At 40.4% G+C, this 24,292-nt stretch overlaps 1 long non-coding RNA gene across 3 annotated transcripts in view; it reads left to right on the top strand.

Annotated features, from left to right (window-relative positions):
* LOC128143873 (uncharacterized) overlaps window positions 1-24,292 on the top strand; it is a 35,398-nt gene that overhangs the window by 5,616 nt on the left and 5,490 nt on the right. For 2 of the 3 annotated variants that reach the window (XR_008235913.1, XR_008235911.1), the window contains exons 1-2: window positions 12,915-14,475; window positions 14,751-14,801. This is a non-coding gene — a long non-coding RNA (uncharacterized LOC128143873). Of the gene's footprint in view, window positions 1-12,914; window positions 14,476-14,750; window positions 14,802-24,292 lie in introns of those variants that run through there. The other variant, XR_008235912.1, reaches the window with a different exon arrangement.

The raw sequence follows: 24,292 nt of genomic DNA on the forward strand, positions 1-24,292 counted from the left end.
AACTTGGTTAATTAATTTAATAAAGTCTTTTCACAAAGGGAGCAATTAAACCAAAGTCTGATTATCTCTGCTTGATAATACTTGAAATATTCTGTATTAAAGTTACAGGTTTTAACTCTGATGGTACCAGAAGAACCTCTTGATTTATGTTACTCTCTGAAACACCTTATCTTTTTATATTATTTGTATAACAGACCACACACCTTCAGAAATACTGTCAGCTTTTTCCTTGGCTAGGCAATAAGATATCAACAAATCTGAAGCAGTTCTACAGTTGACCGTAATTGTATTGTTGGATATCACAAGGAGGATGGCAATCCCATGCCCATTATGGACTCATTGTCTTCCTCCTAGGATGTACGAAAGTGGTATTTGCTTGGATCCTTCTATTCCTCTCCAGCCTCCTATAACAAATCCCAGTCAGATGAGATTTTACTTTTCCTCTGTAAACCTGCTTTTTCCTGGATCTCAGCCCCTCAGCATGCTGTAGGTAAGGGTCCTGGTGATGGGAAGGTTAGCTGCAAACTGGCATGTCCCTCAGTGCAATTCCCATGGCAGCAGGGAATGAGAAGCAGTATGGATGAGTATAATGATCCTGTATTTATTTTGAAAATCATTATTGTTCCTAAATTTTCCAAGTGCCTTTTTATAGTATGTTTCAAAATTTTCACTATGAATCAACTTTTAGTATGATCGGTTCATACCAGAAATGAAAACGAGCTTGTTTTCACTGGGAGACAATTGGAGTGTCTGCGGGTGTGGGATGACAGGAAGAACTAAGACTGTATGTGAAAATTTAGCTTTGGAAGTTGTTCTAATGGTGTGAACAAAACTCGTGTTGTTCTCTTGTCTTCACAAGGAGAAAAAAGTGATTTCTAGAGCTGGCTAACATGAGGTGAAATGCCAGTAGGGAAGAAAGCAGCTTCAGGCCACAAAAGGACATAGGTAACACCAAAGCTCAATTCTTTTGTCAGCCTGTGGTTGTTCAAGCTCCCATCTTGCACTGTCCCTGAAGCTGCTCTGGTCATGAGGCTCCTGTAGGGTGGAAATGGGTGTTCTTCTCTTTCTGCTGGAGAAACAGGTTTGAGGTTCAAGGAGAGAGCTTGCTGATTCACTGTAGCCTGTTCATTCAGGCAGTCCAGCATCAGTGTCCAAGGACTTTGCACTTCATATGAAGAAGTTATGATGTCTGGGGTGCATGCAGTGGGAATCAAAGCCCAGCCTTCTTCCCAGTAAGAGCTGAGGGCCTTTGTGGTTGGGCATAATGATGCTTTCGTTCCTGGTCTGGATGAAGTGGCACAGCTTCAGCTGTGGGAGAAAGTACTCCTCATCTTCCCTCTGTAATACTCTGAAGCAGCCTGCAGTTTCAGGATTGCAGGAGTCTGCTGGGAGAGGAAAAGAGGGAGTATGTCTGGATGCCTCAGTCTGGTAAGAAAATTACAACAGGTCTTTGAGTTCTGCTGAATGGTTTAAATACTGACTTACTGATTTATTTGCGAAACAGTGCATGGATTTGAAGGGGAGGGCAACGTTTGCAGCAGGAATTGCTCCCTGAGACTGGTGCATGTTGTGTGTTGTTTGAGCTTGTGCTCTGGGTTAGAGCATGCTGAGGTTCTTGCCAAATTGGAGAGTCCTGAATCAGAACTGGGTTAGGGCTGAAGTGGGCAGCAAGCTGTTAAACAAACCTGGGTACGGGCAGCACAACTTCAATGGCATCACTCAGACACCCACAAATTCTAGGTGTGTAAAAGACTGGGCAGCAATTCTGAGGATTGCGTTCCTCGGCTCAGCTCCTAAATGCCACCCAGATTTCATTTTAAGTGCATTTAGGATCTTGTCCAATTAAAAATGAGGCTAAGGTTTGCTTTGATATGCTGCCTTGTGTTAGACAACAAACTGCTGCGTTGTTGCTGTTCTTTGCATGTGGTCAAGTTGGGTGGATGGGTCACAGTAAAGAACTACTTGGGTATTTCTGCATCTGTCCTCATCAGGCCTTTGTGTGCTGGGGGAGCATCCCAGCAAGCAGTCTTGTGTTAGACTGACACTGATTATCAGGAATTAAACAAGGGCTTTTTCTCTTCCATCCTAAGTGTCGAGTAACGTAAATGTTGCCAAAATATGAAAATGGTAGGTACTATGAAGGTACTCTTTTAAAATACAAGCCATAAATCACTTTTTTCCAATGTTCTTTGACTCATCATTTCTAATATTTAATGATATGTATTTCTCACATATCTCAATACTTCAGCACAGAATAGAGAGTTCCTCTTTGTACAGTTTATATCATTGTTCCTAAAACCAACATGAGTGGAAATCTGTGATCTCAATTTTCCTCTTCTCTCCTCTAGTTCAGGATCCCCAGCATCTGCCTGGTGAGAACCCGTGACTCTTAGATTTTCAGACAGGGAACCCTGATGGTGAGGCCATCTAGACCAGTGTTTTTCAAGGTTTTTTTCATTTATATGGCCTCCTAAACTTATTGGAAAAAAACTGAGAATTGCCTAACTTCTTTGGGGGAAAAAATTAATCACAAATGCATTGTGGAGTGCTACCACAGTAGTTATCATTTGCAATCAAAAGAATGAGACAAATCTTTTGAATTATTATCATTTTTCCAGTGCTGATTTTGTTTAGTTCTTTCCACACCTAGGAATATACGCCTATCTTTGAAAAAAATCTTACATTGTGTTTAGTTGTTTTGCAAACTGCTGCGTGAAGGTTTATGACCTACTTGTGACCCAGAGACTGAGAAGTGCTGCTCCAATAGCTACGGCGGTGCAGATAACCTACGCCACTAACACTATCTTTTGTCAAAAAAGAAACCGCTGAGTTCTCTGAACTCCTGAGAACTGAGCAAGAGGTTCTCAGTTAAACTGATGCTAGTATATCTTGTGGTATTTTTTTTTTTAACTTTGTTTTACAAGCCATATGTTGTTGTTTTTTAAACTGCTTTTACTGGGAAGGAAATAACACTGTATTTGAATGCACAGAGCGGTCACAGCACTGGGAGGTGCAGGGCACTGAGTGATGCCAAAAGGTGTGATATTATTGAAGGTTGTAGTATTTTGTAGAATGTGGCCCAGTTTGTAACTTCTTTCCTTGAAGCTCTGGAAAGAAAACAGACAGCTGAGGGGTTTTGCCCAACCTGCTTGTCATGCCTCCTTTTGCTGGGAGAGGTGACTCTGCAGTGGCTTGATGACTGGCACAGCTGTGGGGGGCTGAGCCCCGGGGGGCACCTCGGAAGGGACCTGCACAGACACTTGAGGGAGGGAGGTACCAGCGGGAGTCTGTATGCTGTATAGTTTGAAGATTACATCTTGTAAAGTGCCATTCCCTTGTACACAAATGTCTTTTTTTTTCTTGAGATTGTTGGAGCCAGGAGTGTAAGTGCGCATCTGGAAGGAGAGGACTGCCCTGTCTGAGGAAGCAAGTGATCTCCGCCCCTTGGCAGCTCCTGTGTCATCAGCTACGACTACAAGCCATACATATGAAAACATAAAAAACCCATTTCTTAGTATTAAAAGAATATTTAGCTATAGGAATTAGCTATATACGCAAAGTTAAATGGTCATACTCAGCTAATGAAAAGAATGATCTTAATGTGTGGTGCATGCTTCTGCAGCTAGTATTGAATCTTCTGTCTTGAGCTCACTACCAGTGTTGTGTAAATCATACCATATGTTAAGCATCTTCAAAAGAAAACTGAGCAAACCACACAGTAATTAAAATGTTTTTTTTTTGAAAAATCAGACTTTTTTTGCTTGTTTGAAGATTTATTGTTTTGCAGTTCTGCTGAGAACAAGTATCTTTACGTTGCTTTGTGAACTGCGTATTTTTTTCTCAAACAGAGGATCCTAATTCTGAATAAATGTGGGAATCTATGGTCTTTGTGCCATGTCCATTAACATTAAGAGGGGAAACGACTATGAAGGGAATTCCCAAATTCGGCAGATTATAGCTAGGGGACAGCAAAGCCTATCGCCTTCTCGAAACTTTTCCCGTTTTATCAGTCTGAAGAGATACAAGTGTTGATAGGTTTAATGAGGTTCTCAAATGACAGGAGGTTGTGTGCTGATGTGGGAGTTGTGTTGTGACTCAGAGGTGACCACATCTGAGTTGCATGAATGCATTTGTTTTCAAGCAATGTGGTTATATTGCCTGAGTTCACCAAGGTAAAGACTGTGTTTTCCATGTGCCTTTCTTTACCAAAAGCTAATGTTTTGCTAGGTAGCGAGTAATTAGCAAGAAGAAAGCTATAAAGAGATATCCTGATGAAATTACCAAAATTAAGAGTAAAAGGACTGTGCTGCCATTCAAAAAGATCCTGTTGAGGAAGACAGTACGTAAAATTAGGCTCTTCGTCATGTTACAGAAAGGTAATACTGGTAGGATATAGAATCATAGAAACATAGAACGGTTTGGGTTGGAAGCGACCTTAAAGACCATCTAGTTCCAGCCCCATGGGCAGGGACACCTTCCAATAGAGCAGGTTGCTCAAAGCCCCATCCAACCTGGCCTTGAACACTGCCAGGGATGGGGCATCCACAACCTCTCTGTGCAACCTGCTCCAGTGCCTCACCACCCTCACAGTAAAGAATTTTTTCCTAATATCTAATCTAAATCTACCCTTTTTCAGTTTAAAGCCATTACCCCTTGTCCTATCACTACATGCCCTTGTAAAAAGTCCCTCCCCATCTGTCCTGCAGGCCCCCTTTAAGTACTGGCAGGCTGCTATAAGGTCTCCCTGGAGCCTTCTCTTCTCCAGGCTGAACAACCCCAACTCTCTCAGCCTGTCCCCATAGGAGAGGTGCTCCAGCCCCCTGATCATCTTCGTGGCCCTCCTCTGGACCCACTTGATATAGCTTATTTCCAAACCAGATCTTGCTCCCATAGCTACCTTTACTGGCCTAAACATTGGCTTGGCTTCATAGTCTGCCAGCTGGGTGGGATGTGGAGAACCTCTTGAAACTAAGCCAAAGTAATGGGTGTTATGAGGTGTGTTTAATTCCAGTATATTGGAAAGCAAGTCACATCTCACACTGAGATTCAGACTATCCAAGGAGCTGTTATCCATTAAAACATACGATCAGTATTTTCTTCCATGACTTGTAAATATTCTTTCTGAATATGGAAAATAGGCTGAAGAGAGTGCTGCTTGGAAGAGGCACTTCAAGCAGTCCAGGAGCAAAGTTCAGATTCAAATTGTAGAAGCCCATTTGGTCTTCCATGAATGTTCAGGTTTGTGTATGTCGTGGTATCTGCCAGATCACAGCAGTAAGCATTTCTTCACTGTAATAAAATGTTTCATTTGTTCTAGTATCTGCTTTACTATTTTGGTATTGTCTTCAAAGAGATTTTCCTAATTATGGTTCCCTTTTTTGTTCCTTCTTTTTTAGTGTTTATGTCTTAATCTCTAATAGATACGCTTATTTGACCTGGAGGAAAAAAAACATTATGACGACGACAAAGATGCTTCAGGGTGGTGAGGTTGTGCATCATTTATGCAAACTGGAAGTATCAGAGTAATATATAATGAGCTTTATTACAATAAAAATTCCCTCTTGCAATCATTCCTTCCCATCCAGCCTATAGCCAGGCTTAGGACTGTTACTACTCTCATTGTGTAGTGATGGTGCTTAGATGCCCTGACTCAATTTTGCTAAATATTGTATGCACCTCTCGCCCTAGTGCTTATTGTTTAAAAGTAAAACGGGTGTGCAGTTGAATGAGTACTAGAAATGTAGAAGAGGGAATAAAAGGTGACAGCGGAGTAATGATCAGCATTTGAAGCAGTAGTCATGTTGCTCAGCTGCCTCTGAGTCAAACTTTGAGGCAAAGCCCCTTCAGGTAACGTGTTTGGCTTTCATTGCCTCTGTTTCCCCATCTGTAAAATGCAAATAGCTACATCCATCTGGCAAGTGTGTTGTCCTGCTTGTAAAGTTCTTGTTGTTTTTGCACGAGAATGCTATTGTGATGGCACAGCCACTGTTTTTGTTAATAGGGGCTTCTGGTATAATTAGAACTGCCTTCTGTAATTTTTTTCAAGTAGATGGTGTTATTAAAATCATCACGATGTAGGTAAATAAGGAAATTCAAGTACAGTATAGGTCACTTTAAAGATCACCTCAGTCATTATCTGTCGACTTTTGTTCTTCACTTATTCATTTTGTTTGTTTCCCCGTTAGTCTTTTGCTGGGGCGGGGGGGAGCTGTGCAACTAGGTATGAGGGTCCCCCCTCAAACAGCCAGTGTTTCTGTTGAAATTCACATGTAGAGATGTGATATGTAACAAACCAAGGAAATACTGGTGAGATCACACCAGCAAGTGACTATTAGGTGTAATTTGGCAGGTTTAGTACTATAAATGTTTACGGGCATCTTATTAATTTAACTAGGGGAAAACTTTCCAGATTATTTATTATTGGTTTAGTGTTCACACTGTAGTTTCTACCCTGTGATTCTGTCTCTCATGGATTCCAAGATTTCAAGCCTTAAAAACTAAAACATACAAAAAATAAGGATTTGAATCCTGCTAAGATTAGCATTGAAACAAACTCTTTCCTTGTACATAACTTTCTTAATATCTTCTGTGAAATTTTAACAATTCAGTTTTTCCCGCTCCCTCTCCATTGACCTTGACTATATGGAAATTATCTTTGGAACATACATTTAAAGGAGGAGTTCAGAGTCATGAGCAGGCACCCACATACGCTCATCGCCTGGAATTAAGTACTTTAATGACAAAACAGGGTGTAGCATAAATCTGTTTGGATGTATCATTTTAATTGAGCAAGAGTTGCTTGTAGAAACACTGGTCAAGTTGTGTTGTTTTTTTTTAATAAGGGAAAAGATGATGCAAGTGCAAATTGTTGTAATGCTGAAATACTGGAGGTGTAGTTTCAGTGGAAGAATAATACAGTCAGGACTAATGTCTCTGATATCTCATCCTGCTGGTTATTTGAAGGTAGTAAAATACCATTTCAGTGCACATGCTAAAACTTGCCACTATATTGTTTAACTACTATCATATGAATATTTAATTTAAAGAAAATATTAAAAAACCCAAAGGCTTATTTTTCAGAGCTTCATCAAGCTATACTCACCTACAAATGGTGCCCAAGTTCCCTTTAAATTCTGTTGAAGTTAAATAAGAGAGAGCTTCTCAGGATTTTGAGGCTTGCTATATATTTAGACAGTTTGGCTCTTAACTCTCTGGCTTTGAGACATCCTGAAGTCCATTACCTCTCTTTGTGTTGTTCCTCAGCAAGAATTGATCTAGCCTGATACACTGGCAAAGCAAAACTTTAATTGTCTTTCAGTACTGCTCTTGAATGTACATGCCTTTTTATGAGAAGGTAGTCTTATTTGCAGTAAAATCACTTCTTACAAAGCTGTGCAGTGAAATATTTAAAATGTCACAAATCTGCAGTTATGTCTAAATGAGAGTAGTAGCTAGCCCTCTACTATAGGCATGTATCTGTATAATATTGAACTTATCAGTAGGGACTTCCAAATTGGGAAAACCGACATGTACATTACTGTATTTATAAATCTAAGTGATGTCAAACTTTCTGTTGCGGAAGGGGAAGTGCCCAATTTATTAAACCATGTTATTTCTCTGAAGCCTGCTGATCTCTTCTTGTTTCTTTTCTTTCATCACAAGGCTAAATGCCCTGAGCTATCTGTATAATGATTTCAGGCAGCAATCCACATTGTTAGTTTATTTCCCCTGGGTATATTTGGTGTATTTTTGAAAGACAATTTAAAAATTGCATGGATTCATTTGAAAGGAATACAGCAGTTTCTGTTCAATTTTGCCTTATGAGTGCCTCTAGCAGGCTGAATTACCAAAGGCATACAACTTCTTGGAAGCCTAGTGTGGAATGGTAGAGCACAGCTCAACAGGAAAGGTGGTGTTAACACATCATGCCTCTGGTATTTGATGCTCTGGGCAAAGACTTGCAAGACCGGGAAAAGAAAATCACGTAGTCACCAAGTCTCTATAGGCAGATACCGTTGCTTGCACTTATGCATTTCCAGGTAATTGAGCAACGCAATGAACACAGCTGGCTTTAGTCACAGATTTTCAGTTGCATCTTGAACTTTGAAGAGCTGAACTCTTAGTTGAGACTGAACCTCTCATTTTTCTTGCCATTAAATAAAACCACCTGGAGATTAACAAGTTCGGTAAAAGCAAATTTACTGATTTTGTATTTTCCAAACCAGAGCTAATTAAAATGTTCAGCTCAAATCTGCAAGGATCAAGGCTGCTCAAGATGCTGAGCTCTGCAAATGGCAACTAAATGGCAGTGGCAACTCCAGGCACCCTCCTGGACCTAGCTGTCCCTCTGCAGTGTGACCGCTCTTTCTGCCGAGCTGTCAGCATGACTTCTAGCCACAAAGAAGATCTTGTTTGTTGTGTCTGAACTGGTATGCTGTGCTCTGTGGCTTGTGCAACACGGGTCTTTGGTCACATCTCACCCAAAGGCTTGGACAGCAATTTGCTAAACCCTGTGAGGACTTGTGTTCAGCCTTGCTGACTCTTACAGTTACTGAGCTCAATGATGGCTGAGCTGCTTCCCTCCCACCCACCCTTCTTCCTTCCCCAGCTAAGCAGCTGCAAACTTTGGATCCAAAAATGTGGCAGCGTTAGAGATTGTCCTGCCAGAGCTACTGTCCCTTGAAGCCATGCCACCTGTAAGGACAAGTCCTGTGCTGCTCAGGATTCAGAGAGAAGTCCTCTGATAAGCTGGCCTCAGCTAACCCATCCCCAAGCATTTCTCCCACCATTAACTGCTTACTGAAAAGCCCCCCCTCCAGATGCTGTCATATGCATTTCCATTTCAGATTGCTGTTCCCCAGTGCTTGGTGCTCATGTTTCACGTCACACCTTGCTAGGGAATGTGTGCTGGTTTCTTTCTTGCGTCTCAATTTCACAGGTGCCTGTGACTAAAGGCCACCGCAGTGGTACTGTTCAGCTGCTCTCCTCTGCCTTCACTGTCACTACAGCTTGTGGATGATCTGTGTTTCTGTATCTGGATTTCTAAAAGACTGCATATCTGTTTTGCCGTGTCCTTAGTATTTGGTCTGGGTCTTACTCCATACTAAAAGCAGAAGGACTTTTTGTCATCTTCTACCAGGGAATTGGTGATTGAATATCAAGCTTTCCATCTGTTAGTAGCTCTTCTTGTGATAGCTGTGGAAATGCTGTTATGACTGAGCAGAAAAAGTAGATAAATAGGTTTGCAGTCCAGACATGTGTGCGCTGCTGTTCTGCTGTTATTTTTAGAAGACTTGTTCTTAGTTTAATTAAATTCCTTGTTCAGTTTTAGAAGAAAATGTTTTACTGTGATCTGCGATATAATTGTTAAAAAAAGAAATTGCCTCAATAAGCAGGAGGAGGAATTCAGGTGCTCAGCCCACCATGTGTGTTGCAATATGCTAAATGCAAGAAATTGTCGTCTTTACTGGGTTTATGTTTCCTGCAGAGACTTGAAGTACAAACCAGCTCACCAGTTTATGAAATCAAGGGTAAAGCTGAAGTATCACTTGCCTTGCCTAAGGAAAGAGATATTATGAGACTGGACTTTAAAAAAAGGTGGTGATCAGTTCATCTTACAAAAGAATACAAACCAGCCTCCTGCTGGCCAAGTGTGAAGAACCCTATAGAAATGTTGGATTTGTTTTTGTGTGTGTGTCTGTGTATAGAAGGTGTTTCTGCTAAAATTGACCTCCAGCTTTCTGCTAAGTTCCTGCACAGCTCTGAAGAAAGCTGCACATACAGAGTCAGAGCTAATGGATTTTACAATTAAACACTTTTGCTGACTTACAGGACTCTAACTCTTGATCAAGACACGTGACATCTCAGTTAATGCCATATGGCTTGCTGATTGACAGTTGCATAAACACAGACTTGGTAAGGATTATTGCTTGGTTTTCATAGTGCTTTGCGTGTTTGACAGGCACGCAATCTATGGACCTTAGGATGCTTTTGAAATTTGCCTCTTTAGTGGCCTGGGTTGATTTTGAGCTTCACAAAAACAAGGTTTCTTTTGTGTTCAGGTGGTGTAAAGATTTCACTGGTCCACTCACAGGCTCGTATGTTCAGTGAAACATGAAAGTTCTTCAATTTTACAAGGATATCTATTTTTAAGCTATTTCGCAGAATCAAGAAAAATTTTGTGGGAAATGTAGTTTAATTGCAGTGGCCATATTGAGGATGGACTGACTCATGAGTGATGAAATTTTGGATGTGTCTGATGAAGCGTAATTCAGATAGAGTTGTAATCTAGGCTTAGGTGATCCTGTTGGGAGAGAGGTGATGTGATTTTTCCTAGTAAATGAGACATCTAAATGGAGTCCTTTTTTAAGGAATACATAGCACCAGAGGATACTGCAGGTGTGAAGCGCACACTCTTGCAGCTCGTGCCAAGTAATGCTTCTTAAATGGTACACTGGGGCACTATTTTATGTAACTTGCCATCAGATGACATAAATTCTCTGACAACTCTTAACTACACTGAAGCAAGCATTCTTGGAATAGGTTGTCGTACTGGAGCCAAGCAGTTAATCAGGTGTAACATGAGGCTTTGACATGATTTACTGCCTGCTGGTAGCTTGTGCTGGGACTGTATTGTCCTTCTGTATGTACTGTATAATAGTTTTAAGCTGTCCTTGGACAGGGCCCTATTGTAAACAAGCTGTCTGGCTTAACTGGGATATCCTGTAAAAATATGTTAATAAAAACTGAAATCATTGTAAAGGATCCTATTCCTACTATTTCTGTTTCCCAGACTATTCCCACCAGTAAAGTACAGCACATGCTCTTAACTCTTGCTGTGCTGATGCTTTGCTGATGCCTGCTAGTGTTGTAATACTTGTTTCAAAACTGATCAATCATCGTGTGCCATCTCAGCTGGCTGCTGGTTTGTGTGAATTCTCTCCTGCCTCAGCTTACACAATGCAGAAATTACCACCAAAATAAAGCTTATTCTCAAGTGGTCACATAACTTTATTAGCACTTATTTTATTTCATGTCCCTTCGTGTCTCAGCTTAGCCAGGTCTATGGAGTGAGCTCTGAGGTAGTGCTTTATTTAAGTTAAGGGAGTTTTTAAAATGAGGTAACTTGTCTTTGGTATTAGTATATTATGTCAGGTCCTTGTAGCCTGGAGCTAGTAGGTCAAGATACTGCAGTAAACCCTTCATGGGGTGTAATTTTCAGAAGGAGATTCTGAAAGACATCATCAGACATCAGTCACTGAGGGCAACCTCCACTAGACTTTCTGGCTAGGGATAGATGCTGAAAATGTGAGTTCTTGCAAAATGAGGTGGTGTTTCTTTAAATGGAGAGATGTGCTCTGGTGGGTTTAGACATGCTGAATTTCTTGAGGAAACAGATGCCGAAAGGTGCATACTGAGAGTCTTGTCGCAGAAATCACTGAATTTTTTAGGCAGAGTGAGACATTTAGGAGACCCTCAGAGGAGACAGTGACCTGCATGAAGGGCTCTTGTTTTACTAACCCACCTATGGTTCCTGGAGGAACAACACCTCTCTTAAGAGGGACTTGCCTCAGTCTGCAAAGAGTAGCACTAAGCAGTAAGCAGAGCGTGATGCTTTGGAGAGATTTCTGGTTCCTCCCTCTCTTCCCCTCACCCTGGATCTCTGCAAAGCACAAATCCTCTGGAATATGGGCACTAGGATTTCAGCAGGACCTCAAAGGGACCCACTGGCAGCTCTAGAGAAACACATCAATCCCAGTTTGAAATAGCCCCCTTCCACCCTGTTCGTTTTTCTTAAAGGCAAACATGTGATATCCTTCCTTTTGTAAATTAATATGTAATTTTGAATGTAAAGCAGGCATCAAATCTTTTTAGTAAGGATTTGGATCATCCCCATAGTTGGAAACAATACTTGTGTGTTGCATAGTGGTTTGGGGATGGGAGGGTCATGTGTGTGCAGCTGTTAAAAGCCATTAAAAAGTGACTTGAGCCCCCCTGAGAGCAAGCCTAGGATTAACTGTAAATTGATATAGCAGTTCTCAAACACAAATTTCAGATTTCTGCATGGCAGAGGTTTGCTAAATGTTCTTATTCCAGGTATTCTGGTTACACTAATCTTTCATGTACTTTTAAAAATGGACTGCACAGCAAGCCATCGGGTGTTGATACAATTTAATAATTGAAGAGTTAATCTTTCAAATCTGAATGAGAAGCGTGAATGCCCTTGATGTATTTCCAACATAGTAGTTAATTTAAAACTTATCTTAAGAAATAAGAAAGAAAAAAAGGACTGACAGTTTTGATTTTATATTACAAAAGGAAAAAATATTTTTCTTGCTTGGTTTTTAAATTTAGAAAGGTATGTTGTCTTTGCTCTGGTAAACGTTTGTCACTGAATGCTCTAGGACTTAGTGTTGTGATTGTGCTGCTTAAAGGTTGTGTGGATTGTCCAGCTCATAGTTCACAAACGAGTTTCACCATGTCTAGTGCACACAGGTGACTCATGGGGGGTTACAAAGCCTTGGATTGCCTTGAGGCCCTGTCTCTCTGCAGAGACGACTCACTGGGAGCCGTGTAGACAGCTTAGCCCTGGGTCGTCTGATAAACCCTAAACTAAACAGGGCAGTGGCTGCACCATTCAAAGAACCAAAACCTGAACTGAGCCTTGAAATCCCTTAACAAATAGTATGCCCTCAGTCTCAATCCAACCACTATTCAGTTGCCTGAGGAAGCAAGGTAAAAAAAAACCCCAAACCTGGAGGGTTTCAGCTTCAGTTTCAAATGACAACCTTGTGTATTCAAACAATCACAGACCAACAAAGGAAAGATAAGGGGAAACTTCACTCAGATATACATAATCCATTTAGGCATATATCATAATCCACTCAGACATAGTCATTCCACAAGTCAGGGGATAAAAACTCTAAGATTCAGGTTGGAAATGGGGGAGTCACTTCTCCAACTATACAGTTGGCTAGTGAAGGAAATCCTTCCCCCCCTTGATCGGGACGCCGGTCGAGGTAACTTCCCTGGGATTGAAAGCCCTTACCTGGCGGGGTAAGTGAATATTGTTTATGCTTTAAGTTTGTAAACGCGTGTGTGCTTGTGGTTGTCTGTGAATCGCTTGTGGTTGTAATAATGTACTACTCTTGCCTTAAAAAATTGCAATAGTGCATTCCTCCATTGTATCTGTAAAACCTGCAATAGTACTGTGTTAAGTCTGTAAGTGAAGTTCAGATAAATCATTTGTTTGAACCTTGCAGTTAAGTCTGCGAGTGAAGTTCAAGTCGTTTGCTTGAACCTTGCAGTTAAGTCCTTTTCCATCACATTAAAGGTTCAGTAGACCTTGGAAGAAAATTTGGCAGTGTTGGACAGAACAAGATGGTGGGTCCTGATTTAGGTTTGAAAGAAGCTTGCAAGCAAACCTCCTGTGATGTAAACACTGTTTCCTTGGTTCTGGCATCTTTTTTTTTCTTCTTCTCTTTTTTTTCCTTTGTCTGATTAATTTGAAGTTACTGGGGTGAACTTCAAAAGATGGGTGTGCTGGTTGTTTTCTAGGCATCAGTAACAAAAGTGAAATTACTTCATCAAGACAGTGGAGCTGGGCGTCTGAGGTAACGTGTTCACTGGGTAAGCAATGAGTGCTTTTGGGTGGAGTAGTTACCTGCAGGGAGACACTTCCCTGTAAAACCCTGTAGCTTACCGAATCCAGTTATCGTGCCTCAGTATTGCAGTGGAGACAAAGCGGAGGTATTGACCTCAGCCAGCAGCTTCAGACAGAAATGGTACTTGCGCAGGGCTGAGGCGCCAGCAGCAGAGACCTGGTGCCGATACTGGCCTCCAGTGTTTCTGCTGAGGCAAAAGCCTCGCGTGACCCGTCTCTGCGAGGGTTTGACGAAATAGCAGCTGCGTGAGTCGCCTTGCTGTGGAACGGTTTGATGACGGTGGTGGAGGCAGAGTTGCAGAAAGGATGGGGTGTCTAGCCAGGCTGGTTAACTCTTTGTAGGTGGCAGTGTGGCCCAGGCCCGGTGAGCCCAGAGCAGCTGCTCCAGCTACGTCGGTTCCTACGTGCTCGTGTTGATGGACAGCTGTTCCCCCAGTAGCTCCTGGGTATTTTGGAGACCTTTGGGTAAGCCCACGAAGCGCTTCGTGAGGTAAGAGTGAATAATTTTGAGGTGCCAGAGAGCTAGAAGCAACTAAACATTTCAAACAGCCTGAAAACGGTGGCAGTTGGCTAGCTGTTGGGGCTGGCTCTGTAGCTTACCTGTATTTGCAATCGCCTGATTACTGCCACTTGAAAGCCAAAAAGATTCAGGAGGTGGAGAACCATATCTTTAAGTTCACGGAAGTGTTTCATTTTTAAAAGGCTACAGTTTATTATTTCTTTTGATTCCTGTGAGTAGGACCAGTTCCAACAGCTCTGGAAGCAGCTATGCAGGACAGTGATCGCCGCTTTTCAGTGGGAATATAGAGCTCGTGAGTTAGTGTGTACCTTTTGTGTCTGCTTATGTGATTTTTTATTTTTTGTTGCTGTTTTTGTTAACCATTAGCTTAATGAAAACACAAGGAATGGAACCTAATTTTAAAAATGTAACTGTCTTCCGAGCAACAACAACAGAAGCAATCATATAACGTTGCATGTAAATGAACATCAATGACTGTTGGGGGGGAAATACAGACAAATCGCTCATTTTTAATAAAAGAAACTGTTTCCCTCCCCTAACATACTGCTTTTTGTTTTTGTTCCTCAGCTCCTGTCTGCACCTGTTTGTACAGGGGTTGGACAACCTATTTTCAGCAAGGTGAAGCTGAATGCTTCCCCATTCATATAAAAAGGTGATGAACCATGGTTTTCATAATATCATTTATTCACTCAAATGTGATAGTCATGATAGTCATGTCTTGCAAAACATTTTGCTCTAACTCGTCTCTAAATTTTTCATTGACGTAGTTCAAATTCATCATTCGTTTCCCTCCCTAAGCCAATGAGACTCAGGAGGGAGTCATGGCAGAAGGTTAAAGCCTATTGTATAATTCGGTATTTAAGCTGCATGCCTTTTGCATACAGTAAAAGCATCAGGGATTAATGAAAGCATTTTAATGGATTTCTATATTCATGAATCATAGCAGAACCGTGAGATCACGAGAGAGAGCCTGACTACCAGATTTTCAGACTGGGTAGTGGTACTCTGTGTTATCAAGCATAGTTTTAATATGCATGTGAAAAATTACCTGATGAATGAATGGTGGTTTTATTTTCCCATTGTATTTTTATACTGTATAAGATGTATGATAAAGCTAATCAAAATAATTTTGACAAATAGAGAATTGATACCTTAAATTTGATCACAAGACCAATCCCTTGCCTTCCAGACTAATGTGTCTTTTATCCTTTTTCTGAAAAACTGAAGCTACTCTAGAATGTCATGTTACAATTCATACAAGATATTCGCTGGATTCACATTCATTCCCAATTAGTGATAAAATAAGTGATATTTTCCTATAAATACATTCAACAAAAAGCATCACAGTAAAGTAATCATCTGTTCATTTAAAGTTAAGGTAAGAAGACAGGTTAAATCTGCCTGTGACATGTAAGTTATCTCTTGGCATGTGGAACAATTACTCTGTGTAATGCCCAGAAACCAGACTGCTCAGTACACTGAAATGGTGATGTAAAAAATGGCTGGAAGTGTACAGCAGAGGACGGTCTTGCCCATGAGCAGTTTTTGCTGCCTCTGGGTTCTGTGACTAGCAGAGCAAAGCTTGGTCTGCAGCTACTGGAAGTGTTTCGGTAAAGCAATTTAGAATATCCTGGATCTGAAATAAGTTAATACTTCTATTCATTCTTTTAACAGTCTTAACATATTGACCTGATTTATGATCCCCCTCAGATTTCTCTAGGAAGAGGCTGTAGGAAGCTGCTTTTACCGTTGATCTTGAGGAGTGCAGGAACCATGTTGTAGGCTCGATAAATGGGGTTTCTTTTATCCTGTATCTTGTATGCTGTACCTGTATCTTATCCGCATGGACTTACGTAGCGGGATTGTAAAAATGCTGTGGTCTGAATTACCCTCATTCTGCCACCAAATTACCAATGCCTAAGCCTTAGAAGTCAAGGATTCTTGTAACTTCCCTGCCACAAGTCCACTATAGCATTTTGAGGATGACAGTATGTGTCAATTCTGAACACAAGACTAGAAAGCTATTACTTAATATTGCTAACAAATACAGAATTCATAGATGAAATGTCACCTTATGCATCATTGCCATCCATGAAGAAAATAGAATCAGTGCGTATGGCTTGTACCTCACTTTTATTTTTCTTGAAATGCTAGGGAGCCTAACTTCTCCCTTTCTAATGAGACCCCTTTACTTCATTCTGGCATTGTCAATGGGCCTTAGTCAGGCTGAGTTTCATGCTGTTCCTCGAAGGTCCCCTATACTGCTGGAGGGAGTCATAAGGAGTATTTAATACAGATGTAAATCAGACATAGTCCTCTATCCAGGAGACAATAGCCCTGTTCATAGCTCTGTTTATAAAGTTATTAAAGAACGAGGAGAGTGACTGCAAAATAGCAGAATGAACAGACATGTCCAAACGCCATTAGAAACTGAACAAGCTGGACAGAAATTCACGTTTTCTTATAAAGTGATAATTGTTTCCTATAGAGACCATATGGAGCTTGACAAGAATAGCTGAGATGACCCTTATGGTTTTAGACATGAGCTTTCCTTAACCAATCATTAAATTGGTTAATGGCTCCCTGCCCCCCCCCCCCAGTCAAGATAAAGCAGCTACAGTGAAGCACATATAGTGGATAATGCTATGAATGCTTTCCATGTAGATATAAGTTTGCCCATCTGAGCAGTGACATCAAAATGTCTAACAGTGTTCTAAAGAAAATGGCAATGCATACATTTAGGCAGACCTTGGTCGATGGCTTACAATTCTTTGTAAGATCTTTGCATGTTTGCAAAAGATGCAGGGCTTGCAGAAATGAAGACCTATAGAATACAGGATTTAATACATAGCACTAGTCCAAATTGACTGTTTTAGGACATGGGGGAGAATTCTCATCTAGTTACTACTATGCATATTTTTTTTCAATTTTCCTGATATAGTTTCAAAGCATAGAAATACCATTTTGCCCCTCTCCTGATTGCTGAAGACATTTTGATTATTAAAATACATTTTGTATAATTTCTTCACTTAGCCTTACAGTGCCCCCTTTGAGCATCTGTTTTAATTATACTGAAGCAAGCTATGATTTCGCTGGCTTAAAATTTCCAAGACTGGATGCCAGTAGCAATGTGTTTGGCTACTGCCTTACTCTAGTTCTGCCAAAGCAGAAACTCCCCAGGCTATTCACTTCTGATTTTTTTTTAATTTCTCTTTTTTTTTTTTTTCTGCGGGTGTCAAACCTTAAAACAAGAGATGCATGATCCAGTGTTAGTTTTGATTGGCTTTCAGACTCGTTTATCAACACATGTCCCTTCTTCTCTGCAAAAATAGTACATAGGAGATCCATAATAATGGAAAAAAATTCCACTAGCTTTAGCAACGAGAAGAGAAGGGATCAGAATAGGCCCAGCATGAAAATGTTGTGGTGGTGAATATTAAGCCTTGCAGTTAATGTTTATAGCTGTAGAGGATGTTTTCTTATAATCTTATTCTTGTCTTTATAGTTATTATACTGAGTAACTTATTCTGTTTGCTCAGGACATGTGTGTTTGGTATCCTGTGGAGCTGGAATATGTAATGCTTTCTTCTTTTTTAGGAAGTGTACACTGAAGAAAGAGAATAAGACAATATTTAACACATCCCTTGTGCAAATAAAATGAGTTACTATAGAATACTGTTATGTTTGAAATCAGCTATAGCTAACTGGTTAACAAGGAAAGCGGGGACAGGGGGGGAGGAGATGCTGCTTGAGATTTCTTGACACAGATAATGGAAGGACTCAAGCAGATGAGCAGGATTTCTCTTTTTTAAAAAAAAAACCCAACTTGTTTTTTGTTTACTTTTTAAGTGCCAGCTGAAAAAATGTGACATCTAAGATCAGTGATTAGCCTTACTTTTTTTTTTTTTAAGACAAGTCATAGGTATGCATGGTCTCCCTAGTTAAAATTACAAACTGCTTAATATTAAATTAAATGAGTGTTTATGCCTCAAAACACCAACTCTGAAGGAATGTCTGCAGTGAAGACTAAAGCATGACTTCAGTTTGTGCAAGCAGTCCTTGCTAGTCTCCATTCTGCCATGACTACGCCCTTGGCAGTATCAAAGGTGGTTCAGAGGCAGTCTGGGGGCTCCCATCCATGGGTTCCAGCTGCTGTACCTGGTAGGTATTCTCCTAAGTTTAAAAGGTCAGCTGGCATCTGGGGGCAGACTGTTTCTCTTTTCCTTTCTCTTATTCAGCTTACATTTCTGTGGATCCTTTAGGAAAATAGAAGTTAGAGGGGAGCAGTTTCCTCAGCTGTGTCATAGTCTTCTGCTAATGAGGACAAGCAAGCTGTGTGTCCTAAAGGAAAAAATTGCTATTTAAGTGATAATTGGGTGTTCTTGTGTTGGATATCAGTGTGGTGTTGTATTTAACCCTGTGTGAAGCAGTGGCACAATCCTAGACTGTGCTTGGGCTTCAGGAAGTTTGTCTTGCTGTATGCTTTTTCTTAAGTACAGAGATAAAGTTATTCTAAACAAAATTTCCTGGAATGGCTGTCTGTTTTGAAATATCCATGTAATGTGGACAAGGGACAGTTATGTTGACAATGACATTTCCATCACATCTTTATGTAAATAACTTTGAATCTGAGCTTCATGATATGTTGTATTTGGAGTGGTGGCAGATAAGAGCTTTAGAACAAAACCAGACTTTCCTGAGGAAGTGTTAATGCAGCTGCAGGATCAAGCTAAAAGGTGAAGTCCTTCACCACCTGATACCTGCAAAGCTCCAGTCTTAGAGCAGAAAACAGTGTATTTGCTGAATATGTATTTCACTAAATTTCCTAAAAGTTTGGTTGCAGTGAGGGCTGAAAAACCAAGAGGGATAAGAGGTGGCAGAAGTAGCTGCAACCTTTCTTCCACTCCAGTTGGAAAGGATGTAGAGGACTAAATGAGCTTCACTGGCAAGTAAGAGTGCACTTGCCCCTTAATTAGTTGAATCTTGCTTGCAGAGGATAGGGCTTTGTTTCTGTGGGTGGCTGAACATAGTAATTGTTATTTCATACCCTTTTCTATGCACATCTTTCTGTTGCAACTTTTTTCTTCAAAAACTTCAAAGATTAAACTGCAGTATTACTGAAAAAGTCAATAATACAGATGCTGAGTGAGCCAGAGCAATAAGAAAGGAGTCTACCCTGAGGGAAGGAGTAGGAAGCCTCAGTGCAACATATTGAACATTTCAACAGTGATATGTCCATGTTTAATAAATTCTTGAGAAGCTGTTGTGCAACAGTACACAGAACAGATCAGTGAGTAAGCATTTGAAAAGCCTTGTTTTAGTAGATTAATAATTATGCAGGGCTATTCTAATTTCACAGGAGATATTTTAGTGTATGATCTGAACTACTATATATGAAAAGTATAAGTTCAAAAGGCTTCATAAAAATCTAATATTAGTAGAAACAGTTTCATGATTAAAAAAATTGCACAAAGGCCTTTTTATTTTAAATTAAACACCTGTATGGTTTTTGCAACAATATTGCAGCTGTAGACTAGTGGCATAATCAAAAAACAATAAAAAACTAATCAAAGGATAAAATGAACCTATATAAATTCACCTCATAAATGAGGTGAAGAGACTAGTTTTCTGAAGGGTTTGTTTTTAAAACTGATGTGATATTTAGTTTCTGGCTTTCAGTATGGCTTTTAATTTGGAATCCTCTGCTCCTAACATGCGCAAGGAATTGCAAAACCATAGCTAACATTAGTACATCCAGTTGTGTTGGTATTGTTACCTTTGGCACAAAGATTCAACATCTCTTTTTAGCTTTTAGATACAGGAGCACAAAGTAAAAGCCTTTTAGAGTGAGAGTGTGCCTTTCTGTTTTCCAGTAAGGCTCCAGGACAGTTTCCTTTAGTCTCTGGGTTTACAAGGACAGCCCAAAACTAGGCCTACGTGGCTGAGGCAAAATTGCATCAAATCCTGAACATTTTGCTATCTAAAGTCCAGCCACTGCCACTCAGGATAAGCTCATTCCTTTTGGCCTGACCAATGCTTAGCAAATAAATCTGGCTGTTCAAAAGATTGAGGACATGATAAACTCAGATACTTGCCCATATCACAGTCTGGATGTTTAAACAAGACCGAGTTGTTCATTAACATTGATAGCCTTTAAAAGAAATTCTTCCTTAGGTCTGAGCTTGATTAAGGCCTCATGCCTCTCAAACTGCACTGTCAGGAGGTAAGCAACTGCAGACTAATCAGGGTTGATATCCTAGTTTCTGCTCTGAAAAAAAGAACCAATGAACCAATGCATTTTCCTCACAAGCTTCGAAATGTCAAAGTGGCAATAGTTGGTGTTTGTATGAAATGTGCAGTGGTCTCTGCAGTGCTCGTTCATTCCTCTGAGCCCATGTCTGCTGGAATTTCTCACATGGATAAAGTTATCTGTTCTTTAAAGAAGAAAATGTAAATTAATGTCTTTTGTAGGAAATGTGCTGAATAAGGATCTCCTACAGACCTAGTTCTGTATGTAGGCAGAGCCATTTTCTGGACTAAAGCCATTCATTTTTCTCCCTACAGTCAAAAACATTCATTATAGCCTACGTAGTTTTACTTGAAGTCTACCAGCATTGTTTGTAATAAAGAATCCAGCCTTTTGGAGACTTTTCTATCTTTTCTGGTATGCTGTCTTGATAAAGTTATCAGCCCTAATTCTTCCAATATGGCAAATGTGTTTTATCCGTCCTTTCATCAGACCACAGAAACTCCCTTGCCATGAGTGTTCTTTTCAAGGGCTTGAATAGCATACGTATCCTCAGTATCTGCTTCTCTGTTGCCTTTTTACATTGTTTGTCCTGTGTTTCAACAGCCTGCTCTGTTCTGTGACCTTGCTGACACATCATTGACTTTGACAGCATGCTTGGCATGGTGCTAAACCATTACGCAGAATGGTTCCCTGTAAAGTACAGTGCGGTAACCCTCATCATGCATCGTATAGTGACAGTTTTTCTGGCATTGTCCCTGCTGAGGTAACTGCTAGATATGAGAGGCAGTACAGCAAGGGCTCTTCTCATTCTTTTTGCATAGACATTAAAGAAGCAAATGAGATGGGGAGGAGGGATAGGCACCCTTTTCTGTCATCAGTTTCCTAGTATTTATAAGATGTATGGCAGGAACAACCCTTGTGCTCTACTAAGTACAATGCATCTAACTCTCACTGGCTCTTGGGATGGGTGATGTGCTGGAGGAAAGGTTCCTTTTTTATCTCTTTCTCTCAGGACCCCCTCTCTCATTAATTTTTTAAGGCAAAAAGAGTAATTCGTCCCTTAAGCAGGTGCTTCAGAGCTCACAGACAAATTATACAGACAAAATGGCAGCTTTCTAGCTATTTTCTCTCTCAGTTGTGCATTCCTAAAGAGAATAATCATAGAAACCATAGGGTCATGTGTGAGCCCTTTCTAGTTGCATGTTATATTAAAACAGTAAATCACTTTCTTTCATGAATGTGTTTTTTCTGTGTGGAAGCTGTTGAGTAATTTAGTCCAAAGTCAACTGAACATCTTTAGTTACTTCAGAGATAACGTGTCCTACAAATGGTTTCAATTAATATTTGTTCCGGGCTGTCTAAAGCAAGTAGCCAGTCTTCTTGTTTAGTAAGTGTCAGTTAGAAATATCTCTATTTATGCACGTGAAATGTGACCTTCAGACCTGTTGTGGTCTGTGGGGGAACACCCCCAAAATGGCTTGGCACAGGGTTTTAATTTATGTCCTTCTCTCTTTACCTTTCTTTACCCCATGTTGGAAGTGGGCACAATACCCAGGGCTTGTGGGACAGTCAGCCCTAAGCCTGTGCATCTGTTCAAGGAACAAAAATAGCAATCTTTGTTAAGCAGTTATTATGGATTTTACAGAGTATATTTTCGATGTTCAAAGCCTGGTTCAGCCCAGCTCTTCTGCTTCAAATAAGCATGCATTTAGGAATAGTACTTAAACATGAACATGGTTTATGCACTTCACTGGCTGCAGTCCTTCAAAAAGTAGCAGGACCTTTTTAGTTAAACCAGTATTGGAGATAAAGATGGCTTATTACTTGCACAATAAGAGTGTTTCTTAATGAGTGAATATGAAATAACAAAGTTGATGCTTTGAAGAAAAGACAGACTGTGACCATCTATTGATGGGATCTATGAAAGCAAGGACCAAACACCATAAATATATAGAATTTGATTATGATGTGTACATTTTGTTTATGTAAAAATGAGAATCTGTGTATTACACAGAAAAATAATCACAGAGACTAGCTAAATCATACACAATCAGTGAATGCTGGAAGTGTTCGTGTAAGTTACATTTTGACAGAGAGACTAGTGATTAATCTGGTGACATTTAATAAAGTATATTCTTGGATTCAAACAGGTAGTGGAATAGCTTGAGTAACTGCATTGATGAGGAGTTAATAGGGCAACGTAGAGGAAAGTTGCATTGATGTATTTGCTCTGTTTGTATTTGGACAGAGTTAAAAGTTTGGCTGAGGCATCAGTTATGTCACTGTTGCCTTGGTTCTTCCAGCAGAGTTGCAGTTGGTTCACGCTGGTGTAGCTGGGGCTGGATGCAAGATCCTTGTTTCAAGAAGGTTGCAAATAGCATCTCTTACAAGCAGTGCATTCACCTATGATGGAAGCAGAAACACACCGTATACATATGTTATTAATTTGCTTCTTGTTGGCAAAAATTTGCACTCCTAAAGAGTTCACTATGTTGTAATAAAGCTGGAGAACAAAGAAATTGCTATTTCCCTGCATATAAGACATGTGTAATCCCCAGTGAGTAGTTAACATTTGGTGAACATAGGAAGAACTCTGGTGCTGGCAACATCTGTCTGGCATGTGCAGTCACATCCTTCACAGCTGGGTTACCTTCCACAGGCTTTTCTTGCAATTAAGTTGGAAGAAAAAATTGTCCTTATGTGCCCTAGATAAGGTGATCTCTTTTCTTTAGCTAGCAGAGGAAGTGGAAGGCTCTCAAGCTTACAAAATTATTAAGATGGAACTCCCAGAAACATCTTGTTTCTGAGTTCTTTAGCCATTGATTTTTCCATGCTGCACTTCTCTTTATTATTTATACTGCTTTCATTGTTGCTACCATACATAGACTGGTGGATAGCCAGCAAAGAGTTTGGCTGAATTGTCCATCTGTCTGCACTTTTGCTTGGAGTCAAAAAGGGTTTGAATCTGCAGCCTAAAACTTGCATAGTCAGTTCCCCTTTAAACTCTTCTTTAAGAAAATCACAAAGGTGAGAGAATCATTGTAGTGGGTTGACCCTGGCTGGATGCCAGGTGCCCACCAAAGCCTTCTCAGCTGGACAGGGGGGAGAAAATATAACAAAAGGCTCGTGGGTCAAGATAAGGACAGTTTAATAAAGTGAAAGCAAAGGTCGTGCACGAAAGCAAAGAAAAACAAATGATATTATTCTCTACTTCCCATCAGCAGGCGATGTCTAGCCACTTCCTGGGAAGCAGGGCTTCAGTACACGTAGTGGTTGCTCTGGAAGACAAAAATGCCCCCCTTCCGTCTCCCTTTACTTAGCTTTTATATCTGAGCTGATGTCATATGGTATGGAATATCTGTTTGGTTAGTTTAGGTCAGCTGTCCTGGTTGTGTCCCCTCCCAAGATCTTGCCCTGCCCCAGCCTGCCACTGGGGGGGGGGCAAAAATGTTGGAGAGACAGCCTTGATGCTGTGCCAGCACTGCTCAGCAGGAGCCAAAACACTGGTGTGTTATCAACACCTTTCTAGCTACTGATGCAGAGCACAGCGCTATGAGGGCTGCTATGGGGAGAATTAACTCCATCTCAGCCAGACCCAATACAATCATACATAACTAAAGGAAATACATGCATAGTAACTTCCTCACCTGTAACTACCTGGACACCATTCAGTACTAGTATTTAGCGTGAGACCTTTTACAAGGTCATTCTCTTTTAAACTTCTGTTGGCTTAAGTGGTGCAACTCCTTTTCTAACACTGTCTTCTGTCAATTACTTCTGTAAGAAGTGAGCTTTCATTTTTCAAATTCTAGTGCAAATTGCAGACCAGTTATAAATAGTGGGAAAAATAATAATAAAG

Source organism: Harpia harpyja, chromosome 7 (genome assembly GCF_026419915.1).
Source record: "Harpia harpyja isolate bHarHar1 chromosome 7, bHarHar1 primary haplotype, whole genome shotgun sequence".
Classification (NCBI taxonomy): domain Eukaryota; kingdom Metazoa; phylum Chordata; class Aves; order Accipitriformes; family Accipitridae; genus Harpia; species Harpia harpyja.